General features: G+C 35.7%; 1 long non-coding RNA gene across 6 annotated transcripts; it reads right to left on the bottom strand.

Annotated features, from left to right (window-relative positions):
* Positions 1–247: 247 nt before the first annotated feature.
* LOC132059534 (uncharacterized) lies at positions 248–4,746 on the bottom strand. 6 transcript variants are annotated; one of them, XR_009415626.1, is made up of 4 exons: positions 4,326–4,746; positions 3,790–3,874; positions 1,886–2,075; positions 248–527 (listed from the first exon to the last, which is right to left on the bottom strand). It is a non-coding gene; the product is annotated as an uncharacterized LOC132059534 (long non-coding RNA). The 6 variants fall into 6 exon arrangements; XR_009415624.1 differs by having other exon boundaries at positions 3,831–3,874; positions 4,326–4,738; XR_009415625.1 differs by lacking the exon at positions 3,790–3,874 and having other exon boundaries at positions 4,326–4,726.
* Between the last annotated feature and the right edge of the window lie 1,206 nt (positions 4,747–5,952).

The following is a 5,952-nucleotide window of genomic DNA, read 5'->3' as shown; positions in this document are numbered from 1 at the left end:
AGCGACCAGTGAGTTACTGGTCCCAAAAACTATTTCAGCGAACAGATTTCTTGTCCCTAAAGTGATTTCAGCATCAAATATATGAGCTGGCTATACTCATTTATGACCAGAAAATCTGGTCGCTGGAAGTGTATCAAGGACCGAAGACATGATTTTATGATCCTCTGTCACATATGATCCTCTGTCACACTTCATTACAAACTATCATACAATTTGTGATACAATATAACATTTATAAACAACGTCATAAGAAAGTACCATTCTTTCATTCATACTTCTGTAATTAATTAGAAAAAGCAAATAAAGTAGCCTATTAGTCATTGCATTATTACACAAAACCCCAGCCAAATATAAGTGTGTGTGTGTGTATATATATATATATATATATATATATATATATATATATATATATATTCCTTCCTAAATAGCATAAGCTTCAGGCTAACACTCCTAGCAAAATGATAATTGACTCGTAAGAAAGTCTTCAAAATTTGCATCTTCACTTTATAGACTCGAGTCTTCAGAACCTGTAAAAAAATTAAGAAAATCTCTTAATAGAAACTACAAATATCGACTTTAAAAATTGGTCGAATAATTGTTAAACATCATCATTGCATATACCAAAACATGTTCTGAACTAGTAACAATATAGCCAATCATAGCAAAAAGGATATAGAAAATGACCATATTTAGTTAATACTCTCTTTTGATATAGCTAGTTAAACAAGAGTACAAAGTTAAAGTAAGTTATAATTACACCAAAACAATAGTTACTAAGTCAGTGGTAGATTAGTTTAAAGAAATTGTAATGAAAGGCATGGATTAAGAATATAATGCATTTCTAACTTTAGCCAATGTTTCCGCTGCATTCTTTTCCTTTTCATCACAATCAATTGACCCCTTTGTTATATAAACAGAAATTTTAAGCATGAGTGACGTGTGAGCATAAAAAAACCATCTACACAATGCTTTTTAGGATTCCACCAAACTAAACTTTAATCTAAAATGATGTTAGCTGAATCTATGCATAATACCAGTTCTCCATTATGCATAAAGATCTATAGATCTTGAATTCACAGACTAAATAGAATGAAATAAGTTCACACATTGACTAGTAACAAAGCTAAAGGGTAAATATAAGCTAAAGAACAAATTACAACGCACAGAATATATGCTTGATTGCTTACTATTACTAGTTAGACTTGCTTCTAACTGAGATTGTTATTTCCTACTACTTTTAGCTAATTATTGGTTTTCCCTCTTAGAATAGGATGATAATAAATTTCATAAGGAATAATAATATACTAAGAAAATTAGTTACTTTACGTGGATCTATTAGCTAAAACATAAATTTTAGCTTTAAAGAAATTTGTCGGGGGAAAGACTAGAAATAACAGAGTTCACCAAGAAACAAAGTAGAATTTTAACACGGAGAAGGTACACTTGAACATAAATTTTTACTACCCCTTCAATTAGTTCAACCAAAACCACATGGCTAGACTATTGAGCTCAAGTATTTAAAGAAATGTTCTAAGTAACCAAAGGTGTCTTCTATCTATGAAAGTGTAGCTTCAGATTAACTGAGCATATCTCCATAACCAAACCCGAAGTCCATAACATTCGCTAAGAATAATCACTTCGTGTTCTAAGAAAACCCCTTTACATGAAGTAACTTAGTCCCAATAAGCTATTTTCCTCAACTAAGTTCTAAGTTAACATTCTCCACCTGGAATAGGACATATGCGATTTGGTCACTAGCAGAACATTGATTCAAGAATGTGTAGCTTAATCAATTTTCTGCCATGCTCATTTGGTATTGTAGTTTTATTTAGTAGCTAATTACGTATCCAGATGTAATATTTTGAGAACTTCTATTGGGGATTACCTTTTGTTGATACTTTGGGTCTCTTGTCCTTTGTGAGCAGTAAATTCAAGTCGCTCAGAGGCAGAATCTGCCAGGATATTACCCTGAGAACAGGGAGCACCATAGATTAAGCAAATGTACGCTAGAACTCCAGAGTGTCATTATATATGTGTATCCGTGCGTTGCAAATTATATATTACATGCTACGAGCCTGAAATATTCAGATTTCAAGAGATAGTCATTGGTATGCGAAGAGGATTCTGTCCAAGTGCTTAAAAGGGAAAAAAATAAGTAAAGAAACCATTTTTACCAGTGGCTGCACAACACCCTCACCCTGCAGCTCCCTAATATCCCCCAAATAAAAGAAAAATAGCACTTAAGAAGAAAGGACATCGTTAAAAGATGGTTCAAATATGATGGATAAACAACTATAAATAATGTCTGTGTGTGTGTAAAGACAAGTAGTGAGCATTTTTGATGTTCGAAACAGTTGTTTCACTAGAAAAAAATTCTCTGTGCTATTTGTTTTTTTGATAAGTAAAATTTTGTATGATATTTTACCTTTAAAGTTTTTTTGCGGGTTAAACGAACAAAACAATAGACTCCATCATAATAATATAAGAAATGTGGATTCCTAGCATAATAGAATCTACAAACTAAGACATCGGGCACTGGCATATACCACGGTAACCTCCCACTAGTACAAGATATATGCGCCAGGTAACAACACACAACTTTCCAATCTATTAAAATTGCATAACACTAAAGATAACAAAAGCCAGAGTCACAAGCCATAGCCTTATATCAACCTGAGGTATCATATATATCTCAACAAAAAAATTTCCACGGGACCCAAAAATTAGATACACTTATACATTGCAAATCTATATCAAAACACCAAATTTAAAGCATCTCGGAATGGGGCAAGAAATTCTCTAAGCTTGGAATATATCCCCTTGAGGTATCAAACATATCTCAACCAAAATGTTTCCAACTTATAAATTGTTATACTTAGACATTGCAATTTATGCCAAAAAAATAAACTTAAAGCATCTCAGCAAATGGGGAAGTAACAACTCTAAGCTTGGAATAAACCTTATCACTAGGAGACTCAAAAGTGAGACTACAAAGTAAGTCTTTGGGGCACTCAAAATTTTAAAAGATCCCAATATATGTATCTTTGTATCCGCAATTATAATTCCAGTATTTGTCGCATAATCTGTTGAAACTGCTTTTTGTCTTATTTTTCTTATGCTCAGAAAATGTGAATTCTGGAATAGACACAATTAAGGAGTTCTAAAATAAATATGATTAAGAGAAAGAAGGAAAAGTAGCCTGTATGAATGACAAAGTTGCTAAACTTTTTGTTCTTAAAGTTAGCTTGTCCAAAAATGATGATGTCCAAAAATGATGATTTTCATCTGGGAGTACCTTGTCCAAAAAAAATACATATGGACCAAATTGGATACAACTTAAGCTTCAAATCTAGTTCTTCCACTTGAGTAATTATTGACACTTGACAATTGTTGGTCCTTTTTCCATTTGAAGATGCATAATTAATAATCATCAAGACTAGTTGCCCTGTCAAAACACCAATTTGATAACAAGTATTGATACAATGATACTCATAGGACTATATGTAATTGATAATAATTCTTCACTTCTAGTATGCTACGTGATTCTTGGTTCCGCCCTAAAACAATTAGATTTAATTAAATTAAGTTAATAATGTCCAATTTTCCATTAAAACCTCTCCATACACAGTCCGTCAAAACAGTCAAAAGTATGGTTTGGTTCAACATTTATGGTCTGTCAAGCTATGATCAAGCAGTTGCAAATATCCATTGTCAGTACAAGCTAAAATCATGTACTTCTACTTTTTTAACTTTGTTCAAAGGAAGGAAGGATTTAAACGCACTACTTACCTATATTCATATTCAAGTATACCAAAGAAGAAGAGACTCACATCAAACAGTGGGGGATGCTCCTTCACCACCATTTCATTCAAACCTATCAATGTAAAACAACACAATGCACACACACACACAAAAAAAAAAAAAAGGAAGCAAATCAAACTAGTACTATTAAATGTGGATTAGATAAAAACCAAGCTGACAAGACCCATTTAGAAAAGAAAAATGTTGATTAATGAAACTTCCTATCATTGACAAATCTCACCTAATTTTCAGATTACTAGAGGAAGGAAAATGTCAATGATGGAGCTTTATTTTCACAAATCTGACCCAATTGTTAGCAAGAAAAATTAAAACTATATCAATGCCAAACTACCAGTTATATGAGTCCTTAATTTCTCTTCCTCCCTTTGGACCCATAAAAATATTATAGGTAAATGAACTTCTATGATTCATAAATCAGATGGATCTAGCAGATTACAAGAAAAAAAAAAGTCAACAAATTAAATGCGACTTCCATTTTATATAATAAATTCACTAATATGTACCAGAGACATGTGAGGAGTTTTAAATTTCTTCCAAAATCCAGGGTTAAGTATATCCTTGACGACGAAGACATTGGCCAAACCTCCTTCATATATCCTAGTTGCCTGAGGATCCAATGTTAGTTCAACCCTAGAAACGCTTGAACTTCAAAACTTATCACTCTGGTGTATCAAAGCTCCTCAACTAGAGGCCTAAGACTGAGATTAGGTATCTCATCCATCAATGGAGTTCTCAGTGGATAAACAAAGGCTTTGAGAGAAGAGGATTTAGGGTTCTTAATATTGTGCAAGAGAATTTTGAAAGAGTAAAGTGTTAGAGGTCACCTTTGTTGTCAAAAAAAATAAGTCTTAATTGAAGCGTGTTTCTTGCTTAGTGTACTTTATATTATATATTTAGAGGGTTAAATTTTTTATTTTTTCAAGGGGAAAAGTTGAATGGCATCTTTTGTCCCTCTCTATTTAGAGAATTTGGGACCGACTATTTATTTGCTAGGGACCATATTTAGTTCTCTTCGTTAATTAAAAGCTAAAATCGAGAAATAGCGACTACAAAATTATCTCATCCCTATAAATATACTTTTATGGACCAGATTTGCATACCGTCTCAAAATGTAGGTCTCTAATAAGCCTTTTTCTTGTAGCGTAGGCATCCTCCGACGAAGTACAAGAAAACCTCGGCGGCTCTAACTTCTTGAACCTCCCCACCAAATCCTGATCAGCAGCAGTCATAACGGCGCCATCCATGAGCCTAATATCCTCTCGGGAGTGGGTATAGCATCAATGCAGGGAGCCATAGCTGCGGTGGGATGTGCTACCCGCGTGGGTCCACAGCCCCGAGGGTTCACCCCCCAACCCTAGTACGTGAACCCCCACGGGAGTAGTAATACGGCGGTACTGGAGGGCATCAAGATGGAGTAGGACCCTAGCCATAGTGTCATGCACTGCCTCGTTAAAAGTAACTTCTGGCTGTGTCCGTGCTAGGGTCACGCCATCCCCAATAGTCTGGTCTCTACCCGGCTGGTACTCGAGCTTGGGGGATGGAGACCTCTCTCGTCGCTGGCCCACTATCGGAGCTCTACCCCTGGTTGGGGCAGCCTTGCGGCCGATCGCTCTGCCGCGTCCTCTGACTGTAGCACGCCTTCGAGTGCTAGCCGTAGCTGCGGGCTCTAGCACCGGACCTCGGGTCGTACTAGCTCGAGTCCTCACCATCTGTGAGAGAAGAGATAAGAGTCAGATACCAATTTAGTCTTTCCAGATACAAATTTAAATAAAGTAGTACGATGGAAAGAAAGAAGATGAGATTTCCTAAATATCCCACAGCCTCCCGCAGATAAGTACGGAGCTCATCGTACCGATCCACGAGACTCTATTAGACACGCTCTTGTATTAAAGACCGGATAACCTAGGGCTCTGATAGCAACTTGTCACGGCCTATTTTAGCCTAGGTCATGCGGGCACCTACCATTCCCCCCTCGGTAAGCGAACCCTTAACTCAACATTCACAATCAATAAATATAATAAATAGCGGAAGAAGTAAATGACGTAAGTCTCACAATATGGTATAATATAGATAAGTGCGGAAGTAAATGAATCCACCGCGATGTACGTCCGTCATTACAAGAGCATCTAA

The sequence above is a fragment of the Lycium ferocissimum genome, chromosome 6 (genome assembly GCF_029784015.1).
Source record: "Lycium ferocissimum isolate CSIRO_LF1 chromosome 6, AGI_CSIRO_Lferr_CH_V1, whole genome shotgun sequence".
Taxonomy (NCBI): Eukaryota; Viridiplantae; Streptophyta; class Magnoliopsida; order Solanales; family Solanaceae; genus Lycium; species Lycium ferocissimum.
The sequence above is the reverse complement of the archived record's forward strand: the minus strand, read 5'-3'. Positions and strand labels throughout refer to the sequence as shown.